This window comes from Marmota monax, unplaced genomic scaffold (assembly GCF_021218885.2).
Source record: "Marmota monax isolate L192 unplaced genomic scaffold, Marmota_monax_Labrador192_F-V1.1 WCK01_AAM20220418_F8-fsc00012, whole genome shotgun sequence".
Classification (NCBI taxonomy): domain Eukaryota; kingdom Metazoa; phylum Chordata; class Mammalia; order Rodentia; family Sciuridae; genus Marmota; species Marmota monax.
The window spans coordinates 27471140-27497944 of record NW_026695227.1 but is presented as its reverse complement, the minus strand read 5'-3'; the positions used below and the strand labels follow the sequence as shown (position 1 = coordinate 27497944).

The 26805-nt window shown below is 37.6% G+C and overlaps 1 protein-coding gene across 3 annotated transcripts in view; it reads left to right on the top strand.

Moving 5' to 3' along the window:
- The first annotated feature begins 1252 nt into the window (after positions 1–1252).
- Scaf11 (SR-related CTD associated factor 11) overlaps positions 1253–26805 on the top strand; it is a 78671-nt gene continuing 53118 nt past the window's right edge. For all 3 annotated transcript variants that reach the window (XM_046435924.2, XM_046435925.2, XM_046435923.2), the window contains exon 1: positions 1253–1509. The gene's annotated coding sequence lies outside the window, so the exon portion shown is untranslated. The remainder of the gene's footprint in view (positions 1510–26805) is intronic.

The window sequence follows — 26805 nt, the reverse complement described above, 5'->3', positions numbered from 1 at the left end:
CACCGAGCTGACCCAACAGTGCAGAGATGAGGGTGCCAAAGAAGCAGCAGAGTCGGTGTGGGGAGTAGGACACAAAGCAACACAAGTTTCTGCTCTGGGAAAATGCTGGAAGGCTGTAGAGAAGTGTACTAAGGCAGGGATAGTCTCAGTAAAGTAGGGAGTAACGCGCCGGCCAGGGCTAGGCACCCCCGAGGCAAGCTACGCGCACTCAAAGGCAGGAAGGGGACCCAGGGGAAAAGGTGCGAGCGGCAAGGCTGGGTGCTCAGGGGATCTGGGTGACCCAAGTTCGCAGCGCGGCCAGCAGCGAAGCCTCTGCCCCACGGGAGCTGTGAGAGCCACGAGCTCGATGATGGCGCGGGGACTGGAAGGACCGTCTCTAGAGGGGTGGTCGCTGGGGGCTGGGAGAAAGTCGGGAACTAGCTGCGTCTCCAGGAGGGAGAGGAACTGGGGGCTTTGCGGGAGAGGGAGTCTGTGAAGACACTGCTGAGGTAAAATTTAAAAGGATGACCCGCCAGGAAGAGTCGCACTGTGTCTTAACGCTCCATATCCCAGACGCTGGCAAAATTACCGAAAAATAATCACAAGTCACTACCTATATGGAGGCTTTTAAAGTTAATTACGATCACGTTGAATTTTGGGAACATGAGATTAGGACATAGAACCACCCCCTAGGCTTCACGGGCGGCGTGGGCAACTTCGCCCCGTGGCATTACAATCTCCCCAATGGCTGTATTTTGCGGCAATGGAGCTGGATGGAAACTCAGTCCGCCGCCAGAAAACAGGCAAACACTTTTCAATATCAGGTTACGGCAGGCGTGAAGTTGCCGCGCAAACCTCCTCACGTCCAGTCAATCTTTCAAGAGCTTCTTTCATTGTTTTCCACAACGTATCCCGTAAGGCGGTCAAAGCAGGGACAAGGTCCACGCGCGGCGCATGCGCACAACGCGCGGCGTGGGAGGAGGGCGGGACGGCAAGGATGTTTCCCAGAAGCCTCCGCCATCCGCGCTGCCCTTCCTCCCGCTCACAAGCCGCGCGACGTGACTCCGCCTACCACGTTCCTCCGTCGCAAACGGTGGTTTGTCAGCGCCCCCCTGCGATCCTGTTGAGCACTGCGGACGTGCCCGTAGGGCCCGAGCGAGCTTGAGTGTGGCAGGTCCAGCCGCTGGCGTCGTCACCGTAGCGCGCCGACTTGTGGCAGCGCGGCCCAGCAGAGTGGAGAGAGGGAGGGGGGAGGCGCGTGAGGCCGGGAGGGGAGGGAGGCCAGCCTAGGCTGGGGGAAGGGGAGCAGCGGTGGCGCAAGCCGCGCGAAGCAGCGCAGCCCGGGTCCGCTCCCTGCCTAGTCGCCGGCTCCCGACCCGACCAACCGAGCCGGCGCCCCAGCACTCCCGGAACACCTCAGAGTAGACGGAAGGGAACTTAGCGGCGGAGTGACGGAGATCTAGCTTCCTGCGGTGGGGTCGCCGCCACCGCCGCCGCTGCTTTGAACAAGCGCCTCGACCTCGGCCTGAGGTAAAGGGCCGACCCCGGGGGATGGATGGGCTTGGGTAGCTTCTGGGTTAGGCGGGAGCCGGGGGCCGGCGCCGAGCGGAGAAAGGGGCCAGGGAGACGGGAGAGCGGACAAAGTTTCGAAATCTTGCCCGGCCCAGGCGTCGTCCTGCGCTTGAAGGAAAGTTGGAGCTGCCCCTCCAGGCTGGGGAAGCTGCACCGGGTAGAGCCCTTTTATCTTGTCACTCCACGGCTAGGGAGGCCCTGCTCCGGCTGCCGCCGCCTCACTGTCTGCACCCCGTCCCATTTCCTCCTTGTGGCCTACGCGCCTCTGCTGCCTGAGCTGGCAAAGCTTGTCCCCGCCCGCGTGCGGGGCCTTACTGGTGTGTGGGGGGGCGAATGGAGGGAAGGGGCTCTACGCTAGGACCGCCACAGACACCCCCTCCCTGCGGTGGCAACGTGTCCTGCTGAGCTTCCGGGAGCTCCGGATCCCCGAGTCTGTTTTACGAGGGAGATTTCGCTTTTGTCGCCAGCGTCCAAGCCAGCTTGTGAAACCAAACTTTACTGCGCGGTGACCTCTCGAGTGCGCGAATGGGGAAGAGCTGAGGCTTCTAAACATCATCAGCCTTTACCCCTTGTCCTGAACTTAAAAAACTGTTGCCCCCGCCCCCCTCGCCTCATATTTTAAACCTGCTCTCTGGCTGACAACTAATTGAAGGGAGAGAAGATCTGAACTAAGGTTAATGTGTCGCTCATGCTTAGACCTAGGAATTTTGAGCCGTTTAAGAGATTTCTTAGAGATATTTGGCCGTCTTGCCACCTACCCATATTTTGAAAAATAGTTTTTTAAAAGACACGTGATTTAGAGTACCTGATTACAAGTACTCTTGATTCACAGATTAAAATGTTGAATTTTAAAATATCCCCAGTATACTTTTGTACTATTAATAGTGCCTATGAGCTGTGTTTCGTTCACTTTAGATTACATTTTGATGTCCTTACTTACATAGCTGTCCCTACTAACAGTGAACTAAGATATTTAAGGAAAGCTGATGAACATATTTTTAACATAATGCTTTGACTAGTAGATTCTGATCTAAAATTTCTCTCATTTGGGGAATTTCCTCTGAATTTGGGGAAAAGCATATTAATAAATGCATTTTCTTGTTTTAAAAGTTAACTCATGAGTATGACTGCTTCACCAGCAGATTATTGAAGACAATACCTCCTTAAAAAACTTCAGTTTTGTATTTTATTCTTAATTGTATTAAAATTTTAATGTGTAATCAAGTTTTTTTTTCCAGACTTTCCCTTTTTCCTGCTTCTTTGGCATTTGATTTAATCATTTTACTATTTCGTTATTTATTAAAGCTGATAGGGAAAAGTTTGTAGGCCTTTTGTTTATGTGATTGTGGTTTTAACTGAGAGGAAAAATGGAAATTTGAAACTCTTTGGATTTCTTTGTTGATATTCTATTAAAGATAATTTGAATTTATTTATATGGTGTCTATGCAGTTGAATTTTTAAAAGATTAGCAATTCTTATTGTAGCTGCACTTTAGCAATAAATTTTTTTTGGTGCTTGTAAATATATTAACAGTCTTTCAGTTTCACACTTATCTGAGAATTTTGAATACATTTTAAGATTTCAGTGGTGTAAAATTTGTTTAGAGTAAGTATACCCAGGTTATTAAGATGTTCTTTAGGGAATGGGGCTATAGCTCAGTGCTTGCCTGGCATGTGTGAGGGTTGGGTTTGATCCTCAGCACCATATTAAAAAAATAAATAAACAAAATAAAGGCATGCTGTCCATTTTCAATTACAAAAGAAATTTTTTTTCAAAAAAGATGTTCTTTAGTATGTCAGAGGGGAAGAAACTATAGAAGACATTGTAAAATTGTTCTTAAATAGACTGCTTACAGACGTGTCATGGAGAAAATTTTAATGAGAATTTTCCCTCTGTAATATCTTCATGTGGTAAAATGAAGTTTACAGGTTAGGATTGAGACTTTAGGGGTTGCTCAGCTTCCCCATCCTTCTTTTGAGCATTAACCAGCGATATGCAATTTTCTTGAAAACATGTGTTGTTAATCAGCAAATATAGGATGAATCAAGTGCAGTTACATGATGCTGTCGATTAATCATCAATAGTATATTTAGTAATAAGAACTTGCAGTGTTATACTACCCACCAACTTAGTACTGAACTTTTTAGGTACATCAATGAGAAGTAGTTGTGAAACCTTAATTCAAAAGGGAGACAGGCATAAAAGTAATACAGTTAGCCATACAATAATTCTTATTTTAACTTCCTTTTAGCATCTGTTCCTATCTTTCGGTGATGTAAATTGGATCTTCACTTCCTTTGCCCAGTGAAATAAAGAAACTTAAAACCCAATTTTTTTTTATTCCTTTTTCCACAATAATAACTACTAATTCAGGACTTTTAAGGACTATGGATTTTACTATGACTGAGAAGAAAAGCTATTTGAGAAGAGACATGATCTCACATATTTTATCAGGATCACTTAACAGTGTTAAAAACTTTAGGTCAGCAAAGGTCATAGCGGTTTTTTAGGAAGTTATTTTGCAAATGAGAAATGGTGGTGGTGGCAGTGGTGGTGTTTTTACATTTTACATTGAATTTTTATACGCCATAACAAAAAAATACAATGCAAAGGTAAATCTTGGGAACAGCTACAGAATGATACTGAACATTTTAACTCTGGGATCTACTCAGTACTAACAGTTATTTTTCAGATGGTATGTATTGAAAAGGAGAGGCAGCAAGATTGGATTAATCGCTGAAAGATTAGTTAGGAGGCTTTTGAAAATAGTCTGGGAGAGTCGAAGGTGCATGATTTGGGATGAGGATTGTGGGTGGGATTTAAGATTATTAGGTCTCAGTTGAAAGACAGGATACAGAAGAGAGAAATTTCAAAGATTACTCCTGGGTTGTATAGTGGTACCAGATAAGGATGAAAGTTTTTTTTTTGGTTTTGACTGGATTTGACAAAGTGCCTTTGGACCTTCAAATGGAAATTCTGTACCTTTTTTTTTTTTTTTTGCGGTGCTGGGGATAGAACCCAGGTCCTCACATATGCTAAGGCAAACACTCTACCACTGAGCTACATCCCAAGTCTTAAAAATGGAAATGCTGTAGGCAGTTAGATATATGGATACATAATTGAGAGGAGGGGTGTGGGCTGGGAATAGAAAATTGGAATTACCTGTGTAGGTACTTGCAATTATGGGTGAAATTACCTAAGGGAGGAACTATAACCTGGGGGATAAAAGAGAGTGAGAGGGAGAGATATCCTAGAATGGAACCATGGTGGCCTCAAATTTAAAAAATGCACTGAAGGCTGGGGTTGTGGTTCAGTGGCAGAGCACTCGCCTAGCATGTGTGAAGCACTGGGTTCTATCCTTAGCACCGCATATAAATAAATAAAGGTCTATCAAAAACTAAGAAAATATAAAAAAAAAAAAGTGCACTGGAAGTGAGTTCCTAAAGAATACTATGAAGGTCAGAGAAGTAGGAAGTGTGTTGTAGAAGCCAAAGGAAGAGAGTATTTCAAGGGGAATGTGGTTGGTAGTGTCACGTGTTGGTGAGAGTTGAATAAAGTAAGGGCTGAACACTTTTTCATTGGATTTAACAACATGGAACTCATTGGCTTTTTGAACAATCAGGATAGGAAGCTGCTTATTTTCAAACTGGTACTCCTGTAACTTATTAAATAGTTCTAAAAGTGCTGAGATAAAAGTTTAAGAAATTATCTGCCCATATAACAGAAAAGAGCCAATGTTATAAATATATACTATGTATCAGCCACTCTATTGTAGACACTTTACATAAATTTTATTTGATCTTTTTATTAGCTTTGTGTAATTAGATGTATTAGTCTATTTTGCAGAATGTATCTAAAACTCAAGAGAGTTTAAATGCTTTCATGTTACTGTACTTGCTGAGTCTCTCTGTATAGGTCCATCTAACTGCCTTAGTTGGTCTCCCTGCGTCTACATCATTGCTGTCCAGTAGACATTTCTGTGATGATACAAATGCTCTGTATCTGTAGTGACCAGTACAGTAGCTGATAGCAATGTGGCTAGGAGCACTTGAAATGTGACCATTGCAACTGGGGAACTGAATAATGGTTACCTTTTGGAGGGTACAGTTATAGATCAAAGGCCATTGACAGTCTCATAAACAATAAAGCACAGTCTTAAAGTGAAAACATATGTTCTTCATTTGAAACAAGTACTATTTTGGTTACATGCTAGTTTTAGGCACTGTAACTGAATTTTGTAGGTAACTGTCAAAAACAATATCAAACTTTAATACAGTTGAAGTAACTTTTTTCCTCCAAACCATTGGAGATTAAGTTGCAGATGCAGTCTTATCTCCTCAAAAAAACAAAAAAAAAAACAAGGACAAGGACTTTCTATTATATAACAATAATATAACCATCAAAACCGGAAATAAATCTTGTTATATTGCTACCATCTAACTAACCTCAGACTTCATTCAACTTTTGCCAGTTTCTACAGTAATTTTCTTTTGTAACAAAAGAATTCAGTTCAGAATTCTGTGTTGCATTTAATTGTAAATTTTTTAAAAAAAATTTTTATTTTTTTTGGTACCTGGGATTGAGCCCAGGGGTACTTCACCAGGTAGTTACATCCCCAGTCCTTTTTAAAAAGTTTTTTATTTTGAGATAGGGTCTTGCTACATTGCTGAGACTGGCCTGGAATTTGTGATCCCCTTGCCTCTGCCTCCCAGGTTGCTGGGATTGTAGGTGTGTGCCACTGCACCTGGCTTTAATGGTAACAATTTTTTAGACTCCTCTAACAACCCCTCAGTTTTACCTTGACTTTCATGATCTTGATACTTTTTAAGGATTACAAGTCAGTTTTGTTGTAAAGTATCTCTTAATTTGGGTTTGTCTGATAGTTCCTATGGTTAGATTCAGATTGTGTTCTTGTGGCACTAGTGATTTATTGTTGTTCTCTTTTTATCCTGTCAGCATACAATTTATTTGTCCCATTACAGGTGATGTGCATGCACTTTGATAATGGGGATTAAGATGAGGCCTTACAAGCTTTCTCACTGTAGAGGGATGATTTTTCTTTTAGTAATTAATATATATTTCGAGGGAAAGTATTTTAAATTTGTTAAAATAGCTCATTCCTTATCAAAATTGCTGTTTATATATTCTCAAATTGTCTCAGCATCGGTCACTGAAAGCCCTTCAGGCTAGTTTCTGTTTTTCTTTTCATTTGCTTTGAGTACTTCCTTACTTTTTGACAAAAGAAAATGTTCCAGCCTATACAATCTGTACTTTTCCTGCCACAGCCTTGGAATCATCAATTCCTCCAAGAAGTGGTTTCTTTTAGTGTAGAAAGACATTTAGGAACCAAGATTCAGACACTGTATTTACTTTTAATACTTCTGTATAGAAAACCATGAGTTTGTACCAGTTTCAGTCCACAGGTTTGTATTAGTTTTCTCCCTTTACAAATTTATAACTTCCTTCTCTTACATGAAGAAATCTGGCTCCCATCATCCTTACTATATTAACTTATCTCATCCCTTGTATATAGCCAGTTTCCCATTCTCATGGACATTGCTGCTCTCCTGCCTCTATGTTATATAACTTTTTGACTCTACTTAGGTTCTAATCACCCTCAGTCTGCAATGCATTTCTAACTCTACAGTTCTCAGATACTTCATGCTGAGGATCTTACTGTACTGATTAAGCTCCAGTACTTCACTTTGGGCTCCATCACTATCTCTAATATGGACAGCTTGCTCATTGGTTTGGGCAGTACCCCAGCCAGAATAGAAGTATACAGACATGTTCTTTTAAAGATTATACTTATTCTTTTTTTTTTTTTTTGTAAAAGATTGTTATACCATATATTTTTGTGTTCAGATATGTTCTCAACTGTTTAATTTAAACCCTCTGAAGACTTACATCTGTATTTGGGATAAGACAAAATTAATTTTTGTTTGTGTGTGTGTTTTTTTTAAAATGAAAGTAGGTTCATATGTTACATGTTTTTATGCATCTTGCTTTTGTCACTCAATAATGCCTCATTTGAAAATTCTCCAAGTCATCTAGTAGAACTCTACTTACAATTAATGCTGGTATTTTTAAAAAGCTATTTTCCTATTTAGGGGCTTTTTGTTGTTGTTTTGGGAAAAGAAAGGATTCTTCATAGACTTTTCACATTACATAGCAAATGCTATATACACAGAGGATATGACTGAGTGGCATCTGATAGATGAACAAATGTTAAGTGAGTGAAACAAAACACAAAATACAATTTCTTGCAGATTCTAACTGTCTACGTGTGTATGACCTTATTATCCTGAACATCAAGATGTTATTTTTTTTATTAGTTGTTGATGGACCTTTATTTTATTTATTTACATGTGGTACTGAGAATCTGAACCCAGTGCCTCACACATGCTAGGCAAATGCTTCTACCACTGAGCCACAACCCCAGCCTGAGACGTAATTTCTTAAATGAGAACATCAACATCTATTTTTTTTTATTTGTTGTTTTTAGATATACATGAGAGTAGGGTGTATTTTGACATATTATACACACATGGGGTGCAACCCATTACAGTTTTGATCCTATTCTTGTAGTTGAACGCGATGTGGAGTTATATTGGTCATGTTTTCATATATGAGCATAGGAAAGTTATGTCCAATTTATTCTACTGTATTTCCTATTCCCATCCCCCGCCCTCCCCTTCATTCCCCTGAACAAAATTAATTTCCTTTTCCCCCTTTTACCCTAATATTCTCAAGTTCTAAGTCATATATATTATATACACACAAACCCCCCCACACAAGTTTTTTGGTACCAGGGATTGAACCCAGGAGCACTTAACCACTGAGGCACATCCCCAGCCCTTTTTTATTTTTTATTTTGATATAAGGTCTCGCTAACTTGCTTATTTAGGGCCTTGCTAAGTTGCTGAGGCTGGCTTTGAACTGGCGATCCTTCAGCCTCAGCCTCCTTATTACTGGGATTACAGGTATCCGCCACTGGGCCCTGGTTTCAGCCATATATATATATATTTTAAAATATTTATTTTTTAGATGTAGTTGGACACTATACCTTTATTTTTTGTGTGGTGCTGAGGATCGAATCCAGGGCCTCGCACATGCTAGGAGAGCGCTGTACCACTGAGTTACAACCCCAGCCCTCAGCCGTATTTTTAAGGGTGTCTTTTTATCCTAATTTTCACGGTAGGGTAAAAATTAGTTCAGTTTAATATGCAGGTTTAGGAATCAACCTGCCCTGGTCTGGTGACAATATTGATTGTGACCTTTTCTAGGTGACTCAACTAGTATCTCAGTTTCCTCGCCTGAGGTTATTGGAGATAGAACCCAGGGGGCACTCTACTGCTAAGATGCATCCCCAGCCATTTTACCACGGAGGCACTCTCCAGCTCCTTTTAAAATAAATTATTATTATTTTTTTTCATTTTGAGACAAGAGTCTCACTGACTTGCTTAAGCGCTTGGTAACTTGCTGAGGCTAGTCTCTCTCCTGTTTTTTTGGTGGTATTGGGGATTGAACCCAGGGGCACTTCACCAAACCAGATCTCCAGAGAGAGAGAGAGAGAGAGAGAGAGAGAGAGAATTTTTTAATATTTATTTTTTAGTTTTCGGTGGAAACACATCTTTATTTTATTTTTATGTGGTGCTGAGGATCGAACTCAGCGACCCGCGCATGCCAGGCGAGCGTGTTACCGCTTGAGCCACATCCCCAGCCCCAAATCCAACCCTTTTTTATATGTAATTTAGAGACAGGGCTTCCCTGAGTTGCTGAGACTGATCTTGAACTCACCATCCTCCTAATCCAATAGGATTACAGGCATGCACCACCAGCTGGGCTGCTGAGGCTAGTCTTGAACTTGCTTTCCTCCTGCCTCAGCCTCCTGAATCACTTGGATTACAGACATGCATCACTGCCCCCAGGTTTTACCTGTTTTAATTTTTAAGTAACATTTACCTAAGTCTAGTACTAACAGCAGCAAATTTTATCTCTTTTCCATATACTTAAGTTAATTTGTTCAGTGAGTTTGAAGTCTTTTTAATGCAATGTTCTGTGTTCAGTGTTGATGGTATTTTAATATTTTTAAAAAGTACCTCCTTAATATAAAGAGGATGACATATGGCAAGGCATACTGAAGTATTTAATTTACTACCTAGCATTACCTCGTATAAAGTAGGTACCTTTCCTACCACAAGTCTGTGCCCCAGTTTTGTTGATGTTGTCTGTTAGGTCTGGGGATGAAACATCAGGCTGCCGCCTTCTTTTTTTTTTTTTTAATTTTTTATTCTTTTTAGTTATACATGACAGTAGATTGTCATATCTTACATACATGGAATATGTATGGTGGTTGTACATGATATAGAATTACACCTGTCATGTATTTTTGTGGTTGTACATGATGTGGAGTTACACTAGTCATGTATTCATATATGAACATAGGAAAGTTATGTCTGATTCATTCTACTCTTTCCTATTCCTATCCCTCTTCACTTCCCCCATCCAATCCAGTGAATGTCAAGTCCCTCCCCCCATTGTGAGTTTTTTTGGGATTGGCTTATTTCACTTAGCATAATAGTCTCCAGTTACATCCATTTACTGGCAAATGCCATAGTTTCATTCTTCTTTATGGCTGAGTAATATTCCATTGTGTATATATACCACATTTTCTTTATCCATTCATCTTTTGAAGGGTACCTTGGTTAGTTCCATAGCTTAGCTGTTGAGAATTGAGCTGCTTGAAACATTCATATAGGCCTTCTTTTTTTGACATCCAGTGCCCTTTCCATTTTTTCCTAACTAGTTTTTCATACTTTCTTTTGTGCTGCTGCATTATCTTTAACACCACCAATGCGCCAGTTTAAACATCTCAGAAACCATTTTCAAGTATATGAAAAAGAGGTGGACTTTTCCTTAGGGATTCTCTGCCTTTTACAGAACACAGGTTCTACGTTGGACTTAAAGTTTCTTTTCATTTTGGCCCATAATTATATCTCTGTCCTCACCTCCTATTGCTTTCCCAAATGAATTCTTTCTAACAAAATTAGTCCTGAACATCTTCTTAAAGCATGTGTGCATTATTTCTTCCTTTTACATTTTTCTCTTTTTACTCTTTCATAGTCGGGAGTTGCTCCCCTCAAGGAATTTCTCAGAAACTCCTTGACTGGCACTCACATTTGGCATTTATGCTAGTGTATGCTCTCTTGTATGCTATTTCTCCAGCTTTAATCTTTGTTCTGGGAAGAGGGGAATAATAACATAATCTGTCTTTATATACCAATGCCAGGCTCAGTACCCTGATTGCAGTAGTTGTTCAGCAATTTAAAGTATACAAAAACAGAAATAAAAACATTAAAGAGAGAAGCCAACGCAACACTGCTTTGAAAATTCTCTAGGATTAGTTAAACTGCCTACAAATGATATATGGTCTTTTAATATAAATATACATATTGTACTATTTTGTGTGTAAAAATGTTAGGAAAATTGTTTCTGTAGAACTACTCTTCTAATAGGGAATAAATATTAATAACTTAAAAGAATTCATAAGGTACCATTCACCTGAAAATCCTTTTAGATGGGACAACTTTAATGCATTAGACCATATTTCTTTAGGAATAGTTACTTAGACATTACCATAAATAACATGAGAGAGAAGCATGAAACAAAATATCTTATTGTTTCAAAACTTCCATAGAATTAAATAAAATTAAAACTGAAGAGAGGGGAAGAAAATTCAACTAAGTATTAAAAGAAGTCTAAAATATTTTGTATTAATATGCCCACTTCAACTTTTTTTGGTTATCATTTGTATGATATATCTTCCCATTCTTTTATTTTAATCTATTTCATTAAAGTGAATTTCTTAGAGATAGGTATATAATTCAGACTTTTTTTTTTCTTAAAGATTTGATAATCTCTTTTTTCACAAACTACTGAATTTTAATTAGGTACAAATTTGTCATTGGTTTATGGGTTAACTTTAATATTCTTAGGAGAATGTTTTAGAACCTATTCTCCATTCAAATAATTATCTGGTTCTGTTTTTCTGGGCCATACACATTTGACATGAAATACAGTAAATTCACAAACTGTATGTCAAAATATATTTTTGAAAAATAATCATTTCAGACAAGGAGCCTTTATGAGTAGTCTTTGGGACTTAGCAAACATGAACTTCTCTGACATATTGTCCTGAGTGCATACCCTTTGGTTGAGGAGATGAGCTTTTAATTATGTTATTTAATATATAACTATTTATGTCATTTACATTTAATATAACTATTTAGATTAATATAGTTATTAATAGTTATAGTTAATATATGCTACTCTTTATATTTTCTGCCTTTTTGGGGTTATATAATATATTTTATTTTTCCTCTTTAAATTTATATATTGGTGTTTTGATTCTTATTTTTCTGTAGTATTTTTTGTTTGTTTGTTTTAGAGGTTGCTTGGGTGCTTCACATTCCATTGGCCATAACCTTATATGTGACTGTTGAGCACTTAAAATGTTGTTGGTTCAAATTGAGATATTTATAAGTATAAAATATACACCAGATTTCCCAAAAAGAATGTAAAATTTCTCACTTAAGTTTTTTATTGATTATATGTTGAAATCATAATGTTTTGGATATACTGGTTAATAGTATATATACTAAGTTGTTTAACTCTTTTAATGTATTAGAAAATTTAAACTTACATTATGTGGTTCAAATATTTCTATTGAAAATGAGAATTATAATGTATATGCATAAATGTTTGCATTTAATTAATATTTTACCACTTGAAGTAAATGTAGAAGCCCGGCAACTCTGATTATTATGGAATAGTTGTCAGAGAATTACATATATTTGTAATGACAACCCCATCAATTATGTTATTTTTGTTTTCAGAAACCATATGTATTTAGGAGATTGTAAGAGTAGAAAAGCTATTTACTGTTTATCTTGAGCTTTAATGAAATTTCAAATTTATTTGTTATTTCTCTTCAGCCTGAAGAACTTCCTTGAGTTCATCTTTTAAAGTAGGTCTCTGGGGCCGGGGATGTGGCTCAAGCAGTAGCGCGCTCTCCTGGCATGCGCAGGGCGCTGGGTTCGATCCTCAGCACCACATAAAAACAAAATAAAGATGTTGTGTTCACCGAAAAATAAAAAATATTTAAAAAAATTCTCATTCTCTCTCAAAAAAAAAAAAAAAAAAAAGTAGGTCTCTGGTGTTAAATTGTCTTAGTTTTTTCTTTACTGAAATGTCTTTAAAACACTTTCATTTTTGATGAATTTCTTCTTTACATGTAAAATTCTGAAGTTTAGAGATGTCCCACTTAGTCTTATGGACTCTTGATGTGACAGGAAATAGTAGTAATTGAATCATTAATTTCGCCTGTGTAGTGCTTTTCTACTTTCAGGATTTTCTTTTTATCTTTGCTTTTTTGAAGTTGATTATGATTTGTCTGGGCATGTTTTACCTTTGCATTTATTCTGTTTGGTGTTCTGTGAGATTTTCACATTTATAATTTTGTATCTTTCTCCAAGTTTGGGAAGTTTTGGATATTATTTCTTACAATATTTTTTTATGTACCAAATTTCTCTCTTTTGACGTAAAGAGAACTTTTGGTTTTATCTACAGGACCCCGAGACTCTTATTATTCCTATAATTTAGCTTTATGTTTATGGATGAATTCTTTCCTTTGCTTCCCCACCCCCACAAGATCAAACACAGGGCATGCATGCTAGGCAGATGCTCTTCCATTGAGCTACACTTCCAGCCCTGCATTTTTATTTTTGTTTCAGACAATGTATCATTTTGAAAAATTCTGTATCTTTTTTATAGTTACTTTCTCTGTAGTTGGAATTTCAGCCTTTCCATTTTTTTGCCGGAAGTGTTCCCCCCACTCCCGCCCTCCATGGAGTATAGTTGTAATATAAGTTGACTATTCCTTGTCCATAATGCTTGGGACCAAAAGTATTTCATATTGTTCATTTGGGTTTTTGGATCTTTGCATATATATGAGATATTTTGAGGATGGAACCAACCATGTCTAAGTAGGAAATTTGTTTTAGGTATACCTTGCAACATAATCTGGAAGTAATTTTTTAACATTATTTTTAGTGTGTCTGCCTTTTTATTGTCACATGTCACATGAAGTCAAGTGTGGAATTTTTCACTTATAGCATCATGTTATTGCTCAAAGTTTCAGATTTTGGATTTTCTAATAAAGGATACTCAACTGGTAGCTGTTCTAAAATCTTTGATAATTCTAGTATGTATGAGTTGTTATTTATTGTCGTTTCTCTTGTGAATTGGTCATATTTCCTAGTGGTTTGTATGCCAGGTAATTTTGGACTGTATCCTGGAAAATGTTACATTGTATAAACTCTGGGTCCTGTGATAATCCTCTGGATAATGTTTTTTAGCAAACTGTCAAGGCATTAGGTTCAGAATGCAAATTTTGTTTTTACTTCTGGGGTAATAGATCCAGCCTCAGTATAGCCTCCACCCCTCATTAATACATGATAATTCACATATTGTACAATTCACCCATTTTAAGTGTACAGTCAGTGGTTTATAGTTGGTTAAACACCTTTGCTGTACTGTTTGGGGTCTTCTCAGTGCTTGCTGATTGCATGCATAACTCAACCAGTAACTATAATTTCTTTTTTTTTAATATTTATTTTTTAGTTATATGTGGACACAATATATTTATTTTATTTTTATGTGGTACTGAGGATTGAACCCAGGGCCTCACACGTGCTAGCTGAGCGCTCTACCTCTGAGCCACAACCCCAGCCCAGTAATTGTATAAGTTCTTATAGAGAATTAAAGAGTCCTGTCTTTCCTGCTCCCTTTCCAGGAATTTTCACCTGTAGAGTTCCCTTTTCCTGGTTCCAGAAAAATGGGGTTTCTGTCAGACTGTGTTACCTGTGCTGCTGCTACCACTGTGTAGCCACCCATGGGACAAAGTCAATAGAGAAAAGATTAAAAATAAAACAGGAACACTCAATGTAGTTCAGTTCTCTAAAGTTTTTACTCCCTTCTGTATTCTGCTTGCTTTTATTTATACTTCAGAGTTCTCTGTTTAGTTTCTTTTAGTATTTTGTCCAGATATTTGAGATAGGTTATGGTAGGACTACTTCATTTTGGCCAAAACCATATCCTAAAATATATCTGAAAATTGAATTAAATGTTCATAAAACTGCAGAAATTTTATGTGGTGCATGCCTGTAATCCCAGTGGTTTGTGAGGCTGAGGTAGGACAATCACGGGTTCAAAGCCAGCCTCAGCAAAAGTGAGGTGCTAAGCAACTCAATGAGACCCTGTTTCTAAATAAAATACAAAATAGGGCTGGGGGTATGGCTCAGTGGTCAAGTGCCCCTGAGTTCAATCCCCAGTAACAAACAAACAAACAACCACCACCACCACAAAAACCTGCAGAAATTTGAAAACCAGTAGACTAGGGAGAATATATCCCAAATTTTCAGACTAAACTAGCCACATGAACAACCTAGAATTAATCTATAACTAGAATAACTGAGGGAAAATGAGATTAAAAATTAGAACACATTTATTCAATGTGGGTAGATAATATTTATCCTTCAGAAAATGGGATAATGGTGTTCAGTTTTGGGGGCATGAATTTCAGAGCTTTAAGGGGTTGCTTGTTTAGGGATTATTTTTATATACCTTTAGGGAACTTGGATTAATTTCAGGATCATTTCTTAGGCATAAATTTATAAGATTATTCTCGGGATAATCTCATCATTTAAAATAGTTTTGTTTTAGGAATGAATTTGTCATTTTTCACTTTTCTTCCATTCCCTTTTCTATTAATAACTTACTAATATACTTTTTAGTGTCAAATAAGTCATTTATTAGGGTAGGCTAACTAGTTACTGTGACCATAACAGAAGAATGATCAGTTACAAATTTCACTTGAAAAAGTAGTTTACTGCTTGGGCATGGTGGCACATGCCTGTAATCACAATAATTTGGGAGGATGAGGCAGGAGGATTCTAAATTTCATGCTAGCCTCAGCAATTTAGCAAGGCCCTAAACAACTTAGTGAGACCCTGTCTCAAAATGAAAAATGAAGAGATTTGGGGATGTAGCTTAGTATTAAACTCCCATTGCTTCAATTCCCAGTCATGCCCCTCTGTACCCTCTCCCTCCTAAAAAAGAGAGAAAACAAAATGCAGTCAGTTTGTAGCTTTTGTAGTAAGATTACATTTAGGAGAGAATCTTAATATCACTCTACCTCTAAAGATTTTTTTATAGTTTGAGTTGGCCACTTTAAAAAATTGTTATTAGGGCCCAGGGATATTGCTCAGTAGTAGAGTGCTTGCCTAGCATGCATGAGGCCCTGGGTTTGATTCCCAACACTAGAAGAAGAAGAAAAAAAATGAACTAATAGTATATAGTCTTTGACAGTATTTTGACAATAGTTCTTTGTTTGCTGATTTATATATCACTTGGTTGTGTAGCTCAGTGTTAGGAATACATGCTAGGGGTTGGGGTTTTAGCACAGTAGGTAGTAGAGTACTTATCTAGCATGTATGAGGCACGGAGTTCTATCCTCAGTACCACATAAAAATAAATAAATAAAGGTATTGTGTCCATCTACAATTTTTAAAAAAGTACATGTTAACATGCACTAAGGCTGAGCTCAGTTCATAGCATCCCCAAAATAATTAGCAAAAAACACCTGGCTTTCTGCTTTGCTTTGTTTTTGGCAGTGCTGGGGATTGAATCCAGGGCCTTTGGCATGTTGGACAAGTGCTATATTACTGAGCTACAGCTATAGCCCCCACACAACCGGTTTCTTATCATGAATTGTTTTCCCAAATACTGTGTTGGAAGGGGAATACTGGTGATATGTTGGAAGATAATAGAGCTGGACTATTGTGATACAATTATTCTAGTATCAGGTGGTTTTTTGAGGTTTTTTTTTTTTTTTTTTGTACTAAAAGAGCTTGGAAAACAATTTAAGGGAATGGAACAAAGAGGTACCTACTGTTACCACTGATCTTAGGTAGATGTTACTTTAAAGTTACTTAAATATTATAAAGAGGTGATGTTCAGGTGAGTTGGATGATTGTATTTGTTTCTATTACTATAATGAAATACTTGAGTCTATGTACTTCATAAAAAAGGTTTATTTAGCTCACAGTTTGAAGGTTCAAGGGTATGGTGTCACCCTTGACCTGGCTCTAGTAGAGGACTTAATAGTGGATGACATTACAGTGGTAGGAGTGCATATGAGAGGAAGCGATCACAGGATGAAATAGGAAGCTAGATTGCAATTCAGGGGTTTGATTTACTCTTTCATAACAACCATCTCTTCAGAACTAATTAGGATCCCATCAATTTCTTTTGAGGGCAGCACCCCTAGTGACTTCCCATTAGTTTTGATCTTTTAAATGTTCCCCATCTCCCAGTGTTGCCACACTGAGGACCAAGCTTCTAACACATGAAGCCTTGTTGGGTGGGGCACACTCAAACCATATCTGAACCATAGTAGTGATTTATGACCCTTTTAAAAATCTCAGTTTTTCTATTAGAGAGGCAGTATAGCATCATGATTAAGAGCACAGTGGAGCCAGATTATTTGGATTTCATTTCCAGCTCCACCACTTGCTAGGAATGTTTCCACTGTAAAATAATGTTAATGAGGGGCTGGGGTTGTGGCTCAGTGGTAGTACAGCGTTCGTCTATCGCATGCGAGGCCCCGGTTTCTATCCTCAGCACCACATAAAAATAAATAAATAAAAACAAAGGTGTTGTCCAACTACAACTAAAAAATATTTTTAAAAATTGATGTTAATGATGGTGAAACCAGAGTTTCTTTGCTTCTGCTGGCAGGTGTGGTCTGCATAAGCTGCAGGTCTTTGTAGCCAAGAAATGTGTTGTTTTACTGGTGGACTCTGCCCTACAGTGTTGAAGCAGCTCATCACCAATTTCTTCTTTATGGCTTCTTGTCTCCCAAGGGGGATGAGTCTGTATAAGAGTAGATTTACTTAAGTGTGAATAGAAACAGAACCTCCCACAGGGTGAGAGGGGACCCGATAAGGGGTTGCCACTTGAGTATGTGCTAGTCTAGGGGTTCATATAGCACTTGGGTCCATGTTATTGATCCAAATTTATGCTAATCAGGATTTAGAAAAGTTCTTATGCTGTTGGTTAGTCCTGCAATCCTATTTAGATTTGCCCCACTTTCATTTTCCTGCGTCTGGTGGGGAAGCAGAATGTTGAAGTTGGCAGATCATGGATGCTCAGGGATTTTGGGCTGTGGCAGCAATGCTGTGTGGGAGTCCCCACCAGCCTGGCCAGGCCTTCAAAGGGTAACAAGTCAGCAGGCCCTGGCTTACCTCCATCTTGGCTTGCAGTGCCTCAGGCCCACATCAGGTGGTAGGTTCCCTGCAGCCATCACCAGTGCTCCCTCCTGCAATCCAGCCCTCCTGGGCCACTGCTCCATGGCTCCTCTGCTCCTTCTCCATGGGGATTAATGAGCTTGCTGTGCAGATCAGCAGCGGGGGAGCTTTGTCAATAGTAATTATGTAAAATGAAGTTAATACCAGGGGTCATAGTGAGATATACACATACAAAGGGACATATATGCACATATACATATATGGAGAATGAGAGTGCACACACCCTTGAAACTGTGCATGACAAATAATATGTGCTGTGGTTGTTAGGCATAAATATAAACAATTCCTTCAAAGAGTTCATTAGGCACTGCTTTGGAGGGTATGCTGCTGGATCTTGTTATATAGTGATGTATAGGGCAGTTATTAGCTTAACAAATTTGCAGTTATTTGAATCATGGATACTGTTAACACTTTTCATTGTCTGAATACTTCTAATTTCTAGTGATTTAGATTATTATTTGTGTTATTATCTAGCAAAGGGCTAGTGAGTAATATTCCAAACTCCTTTTGCAGATCACTTAATTTTGTGAAAAATGGAATATCTCCTTGTCAATGAGATTCAATGAGATTATTTTTGACTTGTTAGAAAGTAGTAACTAAAAATGATATGAAAATTGTACTTAGAAGTCCAGATCATAGACAATTGTAGCATTTGTAATAAAATTACATTAGGAGAAAATTCCAGTGTTTGTATCAATACCTGACTTAGCTAATATATGATTATTTTTTAAGTTTGTATAATATGTAATATAATGAATATCTGGGTTAGAATAGTTATAATTCAGAGGCATAGGATTGTGAAATGCTTCTTTATTATTTTTAATTTGTTCTAATTTGTTTAATTAGTTCTAATGACAGTGGATGCATTTTGATACATTGTACAAAATGGAACACAATTTCTTCCTCTGGCTGTATACATGGTGTAGAGTCATACTGGTAGTGTAATTATACACGTATATAGGGTGATCATGTCTGTCTCATTCTATCATCCTTCCCATCCCCACATCCCTGCCTCTTCCCTCACTCCCCTTTGCACATTCCAAAGTTCCTTCATTCTTCCCTACTCCTGCACCCATTATGAATAGGCATCTGCCTATGAGAGAAAATATGCAGCCTTTGTTTTTTGGGGTTTAACTTATTTTGCTTAGCATGATATTCTCCAGCTCCATCCATTAATCTGCAGATGCCATATTTCATTCCTTTTTAAAGGCTGAGTAATAGTCCATTGTGTGTATGTACCACAGGTTGGTTTCATAGTTTAGCTATTGTAAATTGAACTGATAAACATTGTGAAATATTCACCTAAGACACCTGATATATATCTATATATATTTGCATATCATAATAAATGCATTTCTCTCTATCTGAGACAATAACTAGGAGGGTGAGTTATTTGTATCAATATGTAAAGAATTGTTATGAAGAAAGTGATCATTTGTCAAGGAATCAACCAGTAACATTTAGTATTTGCAATAAAAGAGACTCATTTCTAGAGTTAAAACTGTAATGTGTTTATACTTTTGTTTAACTAGAACAGGACAAAATAAATAGAACAGGATAAAATTTAGAAGCAATGTTTTGAATGTTATCCCTTTTTTCATATTGTAGAAGAAATCCATTCCAATTTTCTGTAACAAGCATTTGTATAGGGTCATTTGTTTTAATTAATTCCTTTAATTCTTAGGATTTTTGCCATCATTTGGACGTTTGTGTCCCTTGCAAATTTCATGTTGAAATTTAATCCCTAATGCAAGAATATAAAGAGATGGAGCTTTTGGGAGTTGATTAGGCCATGAAGAATCTGCCCTCGTGGGTGGAATTGGTACTATATAAAAGGGCTGGAGGGAACTAACTGGGCCCTTTTTGCCCTTCCATTCCTTTTATTATATGATGACTTAACTACAAGGCACTATCTTGGAAGCAGAGACTGGGTCCATACCAGACATCAAACCTATAAGTGTCTTGATCTTGGACTTCACAGCCTCCAGTAATTTGGGAAGTAAATTTCTGTGTCCTGCATAATATTCCCATATTCCCATTTTTCTTTTTTGGGAGGTAGGTGGATACGGAGGTATTGCCATTTGGCTCAGAAGTCTTTCTAATGTGGACGAAAGGTTAAAGTAAAGATATAGTTGATAATTTTCCTGTTCTGGTTAGAAGGATAAAAATTTAACAGGATGCCTTTCTTCTCTTTGCTGTTTTGCTTGACAGATGTGAGAGTATAGTGCTTTTATTACCAAGTGACTCCTATAAGTCTTCTTGGGAGATGTGGTTGTATAATGAGGCAATAACATCTCCCTGGTTTTTTTTTTTTTTTTGCTTTTTGTCTCTAATAAACATAGGCTTCATTTTCTAAATGTAAACCTTTCTTTTTTATAAACTCTTCATATATAACACATTAAGGAATTACTGATGTGTGAAAATTAATGTAAAATCTTTAGGTTTGACTTTTTCATTTAAATTAGTTATGTCATTATACTTTAGTAAATGGGGGAGAATCTTGAGGATAAGTGAAGTTTATGTAAACAACCTTTTCTGTTTCCTTCTGTATATCTTAGGTAGGGGCTGTGAGAGAAGAATTGCTTAAATATATTTTAATTTTTGGAGAACATATAACATGCTACTATTCTGTAATTGTTTCTCATTCAGAGAAATAGAAGAGATCTATTGTATTATGATTTCTTTATCAGACTCTTTTATGGTATACTATCTATGCACGTAAACGTTTGTTTTTTCTTTTGAAGTACTGCATTATGGTGATATTTTTTCTTACTATTATGTAAGAGTGTAACCTACCTGGGAGCCAGGTGTAGTGGATGTCTTCTCCCAAGTAAAGCAGAATTGGTCATTTCTGTACCATCACTACAGGATTGGAATTGATCTGTTTCTACAGTTCTTACTTAGAATGTGGTAGAGATTTTGAATTCTACTTGGGTCCCTGTTCCCAAAAAGTGCTGGGGATCAAACATAGGGCCTTGGGCATGCTAGGCAACCCTTTATCACTGAGCTATTTTCTGGTTTTAATTTCTGTAAAAGTTGTATAGATACTCTATTTCTAGACTTTTCTGGGCTATAGAAAATGTAAGAACTAGAGATAGAAAATTCAAATAACCTCTCAATCACCTATGTAGATATACTTTGGGTGGGTTCTGTGTTGGTGATAATTAGACCCATTGGAAAGACTTGAAACTGTAAAGCTGTCAGTGAAAAAGTACCTTTGTTGAAAATATTCATTTATTTTCTAGTCCATAATTGCTCTTGGGTTAGGGTTTAAATTAAACAAAAATATATTGATACACAGTAGAATTGACCTTTTCTGGATGAATAGTTCTGTGAGTTTAATTGATTTGTTTTGCTACCACCACAGTTAGGATTCAGAGTGGTTCTATATCCAAACTCTCCCTCATTTTATCTTCATATTTACACCTTCCCCTAACCCAGGTAACTGCTGGCACATTGTTCTGATATAGTTTTTTAAGAGTGTGGGGAGCTCCAAGATGGTGGGCCAGAGAGGGGCAGCATTCTGTGTTGCTCTGTGACCTGGGACTCAAGTAGTTGAGAATACTGCTTCCCTGCCAGCGATATTCCTGCTACTGCACAGGAATCACGGCCACTGCCTGTGCAGGGCTCTAGGCCTCAGTGTCAGAGTAGGTCTTCCAACTACTTGCCCACGCAGGACTGCTGGGTACTCCAGTGGGACCATGGGTATCAACATTTGTACAGAACTTTTGGCTACCCACTGGAGCAGAAATCCTGGATGCAGCTCCCACACAGGACACCCGGCAGCTACCAATGTGCAGAATCTCTGACTGCCTCTCCCGTGTGGATCCCTATATACCAATGTGGGGCTCCCCCAGTCGCCTCCATTTTGGGACTCTGCAGCAATGGAAATAGTCCCCTACGTGTGGTAGCTTGTTTGCACCTGGGAACTTCACACAGGCTCTGAAGACAGCCAATAGCCACACACTGCATGCCACAGAGCTAGTCTCTGAACTCATCATCCAATGCCATCACCCAGCTCCCCCCACCCAACCCGAGATTCCATTGCTGAAAGCAGTCGTCTCCATCTTGGGTCACCTTCATCACCATCTTTAGTGGGGGCAACTCCCAGCTTGGAACTTCGGCTGGCCAGGTACCCAGTTTCTAACTCTCCCCTTTCCCCAGCAGCCGCTAACACGGCACAGTGACCGCTCAACACAAAACAGCTTTCAGCGGGTCAGGTACGCAGTGCGCCCAAAGTGCCACACACAAGAGCCCCGGAGAGAAAGGTCCCATATTAGGAAGCAGTAAGGGAGAGGGTAAGTGTGAGACTCACACAGAGTCCAGGAACTGGGAGGTCTTCAGGTGAGATAAGGAGATAAGATAAGGTGCTTACATCACAGGAGCGGGCCAAAAAAGAGATTCTTGAGGTGCAGTCTCTAGGTGCCACACCCCACTTCCAGATGCCCTTCACCCAGGACCAACCCTCCTCTTCCCTGGTTACCTTTACCAACCTGATGGTAAAGATACCAGCTAACAACAGACAACCCCACCTATTGGATGAGAAGGGAAGCAGGAAAGATACTGATCTCCAACCAAAACAATCCTTGTTTTTTTTTTTTTTTTTTTTCCTTTTCCCTCTGACCATCACATCCCTAACATGTGAAATCAAGTACTTTGCATGGATTAGGATATTGAAGACTGGGATGACTGAATAGTATATTACAGTTGTGTTATATTCTTTTTTTTCCCTCCAATTTTTACATTTTTTATTTTTCTTAATATATGTGTGTGTACTATGTACTCTGTCTTCTCACTCGTCTACCCAAAATTATTTCCTCTCTAGTCTCTTGCTAATAACCTTCTTCTTTAGATTTCTCTTTCACATTTTCTAAGATATAATAACTCTATATCTTCACCTCCTACTTCCTCAGCATATTTTTCAACACCTCGTCCCAGTTGTTTTATTCACTATCAGAAACTGTAAACCCTGATACAAACCCACTGATTATATTGTAGATAATAATTGAATTCACCATTTCTGTACATCGTGACCAAACTATAAACATCTTAAATACAACTATTTGTTTTTTGGGTTGTATATTGTTTATACTGGGATCTGTTAACATTGTCCTTCCCCTCAAAGGAGAGGTATTGGAACCCTACAGGGGCACTATAAGCCTATAGGGTAAAAATGGTATGCCTCTGATCCACAGTGCTAGAAGGGAAGACACATGAGCATGAAAAGACAAGGGAGAAAGTGCCCCAGACAAGTCAAGAAACGACATTATTAGAATCCATGGCCAGCACAGCAAATGAAATGACAGAGAAGGAGTTCAGGCTGCAAAAGATAATTTTGACAAAGAACTACATAAACAAATACAGGAAGCAAAAGATTAATAGGGAGATAGAGGTTCTAAAGAAAAACCAAACAAGTCCTTGAAATGAAAAACAATAAACCAAATTAAAGATCAATTGAAAGCATCACCAACAGATTAGACCACTTGGAAGACAGGATATCAGACAATGAAGACAAAATATATAATCTTGAAAAGAATGTAGACCACACAGTGAAAATGTGAAGAAACCATGAACAGAACATTCAAGAAATATGGGAGTAGCATAAAAGACCAAATTTAAGAATTTCTGGGATAGAGGAAGGCATAGAGTTCCAAACCAAAGGAATGAACAATCTATTCAATTAAATAATCAGAAAATTTTTCAAACATAAAGAACAAAATGGAAAACCAAATTCAAGAGGCTTACAGGACACCAGATGTACAAAATCACAACAGATTCACACCGAGGCACATTATAATGAAAATACCCAACATACAGAATAAGGAGAGAATATTAAAAGCCATGAGAGAAAGGAATCAGATCACATATAGGGGGAAACCAATTAGATTATGTGCAGGTTTTTCAACGCAGACCCTGAAAGCTAGAAGATCCTGGAACAACATATATCAAGCTCTGAAAGAAAATGGATGCCAACCAAGAATCTTGTATCCAGCAAAATTAAGCTTTAGATTTGATGATGAAATAAAAACCTTTCATGATAAACAAGTTAAAAGAATTTACAGCTAGAAAACATGCACTACAGAACATCTTTGGCAAAGTATTTCATGAAGGGAAATGAAAAGCAACTATGAAAATCAGTAGAGGGAGGTATTACACTAAAGGAAAAACTAATCAAAGGAGAACCAAGTCAAGTTAACTAACAAAAATAAACAAAAATGGCTGGGAATATAAATCATGTCTCAGTAATAAACCTGAATATTAATGGCCTAAACTCACCAATCAAAAGACATAGGCTAGCAGATTAGATCAAGGAAAAAAAACCTCCAACAATATGCTGCCTCCAAGAGACTCATCTCAGGAAAAGACATACACAGACTGAAGTAGAAAGGTTGGGAAAAATCATACCACTCACAAAGAATGTCATATAAATGCAATTATATAATGTGTCCTTTAAATTTTTTTTTTTAAATTTGTTTTAGTTAGTTACACGTCAGTAGAATGCTATCATAGATAGATGGGATATAATTTCTTATTATTCTGAGTGTATATGTTGCAGATCATATTGGTCATGTAGTCACATATATACATACAGTAATAATGTCTCTTTCATTCTGTCTTTCCTATTCCCACATCCCTTACTCTTCCCTCCTATCACTTCCCTCTATCTAAACTAAGGTAACGTTATTCTTCCCTAATGCACTACGTCTTATTGTGAATTAGCATCTGCATATTAGAGAAAACATTTGGCCTTTGGTTTTGTGGGATTGGCTTATTTAGCTTAGCATGATATTCTCCAATTCCAACCATTTATTGGCAAATGCCATAGTTTTACTCTTTTTAAAAGCTGAATAATATTCCACTGAGTATCTATACCACATTTTGTTTGTTTGTTTATTTATTTTTAGTTGTAGTTGGACACGATACCTTTATTTGTTTTACTTATTTTTTGTGGTGCTGAGGATCGAACCCAGGCCTCGAAGTGCTCTACCGCTGAGCCACAACCCCAGCCCCCACATATTTTCTTTATCCAATAATCTATTGTATAACATGTATCCTTTTGAGACTGGTGGCTTCTATTCATTATAATTCCTTGAGTGAAATACTAGTTCCCACCTTCTTATTGCCACATTGTATTCTCTTGTATTCTGAATGTATCATAGGGTTCTTTTTTTTTTTTTGTAATTTTGATAAAGTCTAGTATAGAAATTTGTTCTTTGTGTTTTTTGGTATTAGGATAATGCTGGACTCATAAAATGAGCTGAGAACTGCCCATTTTCCATTTTCTGGAAGAGATTATGTTTATTTGATGTTATTTCTTTCTTAGATATTTAGTAGAATTTACCAGGGAAATTATCTGGGCCCAGAGGCTTGTTTTTTGGAAGGCTTTTAACGACAAATTCAATTTCTTTAAATAGTTCTAGGGTAATTCATGGTATCATCAGTCTTGGTAGAGATTTAAATCTTATTGATCTTTTCAGAGAATGAGCTTTTGGTTTTATTGATTTTTTTTCCTGTTTTACCATTTTATTGATTTCTATTCCTTATATTTTCTTATGTCTACTTTGCATATATTTTCCTTTTTTTTCTAGATTTTTAAGGTAGGAGTTTATATTATTGATTTGAGTCCTTTTCTGACAAGCAGTTTAATGTTATATTGCTTTTGCTGTGCATCTCATATTTTAATTATTGATGTTTTTAGATTTAGGATTACTATATCATTTTCTGTTACTTCTGTTTTTGTTCTATAGCTTCTTTCGGTTATTTGAACATTTTTTAGTGTTAAAATTTTAGTCTATTTTTCTTTTGACTGTCTACTTTTTTAATGATAGCTCTGGGGATTAGAAAATATATATATACTTAATTTTTTACTTTTCATTCTACTTAGAATCAATATTTACTACTTCAAGTGAAAATGTAGAAAACTTAACCACCATGTAGGTTCCTTTGTTCTTTCTCTTTATGGTGTCATTATCTTGTATTATATCTACATATATCTTACCAGAAAATGTTGTAAATATTTGTTCCCTTTCCCTTGTAGTATTAGGGATTGAACCCAGGGGCATTTAACTTTTTTTTTCCCTCCTATTTTGAGATAGTGTCTCCCTAAGTTACCAAGGCTGGCTTGGAACTGGCGACCCTCTTGCCTCAGCTTCTGAGTCACTGGGATTACAGGTGTGTGCCACTGCACCCAGCAAATATTTGCTTTTCTTGTCAAACAGTTTTAAAAATTCAAGGTGAGAGCAGTTCATTATATTTATGCAGATATTTACCATTTTTTCTTTTTCTTCCATTATTCTTGGTGTTCTATTTCCTCTGACTAAAAAACTTCATTTAGTAATCTTTTTCATATTTTGTTTTTGTTTTGATTGGATATATTTCTATTGTTATATTTTTCAAATGCATTGGATTCTTTGCTCTTCATTCCCATTCTGCTATTGAGTCTAGGTAGCATGTTTTTAAATTTCAGTTACTGTATTTTTTAGTTCTAAAATTTCCATGGTTCTTTATATCATCTAATTCTTTTTTTAATATATATTTTTTTAGTTGTAGATGAACACACAGTTTCTTTATTTATTTTTATATGATGCTGAGGATCGAGCCCAGTGCTTCACACATGTGAGGCAAACTACAGCCCCAGCCCTCATCCAATTCTTAACTGTGATTTGTTTTTTTTTTTTTTTTTGAGTATTTCAGATACCTTTTATAGGATGTTAATGATTAGTTGATATTTTTTTTTTTTTTTAATTTTTTATTGTTGGTTGTTCAAAACATTACAAATTTCTTGACATATCATATTCCACACTTTGATTCAAGTGGGTTATGA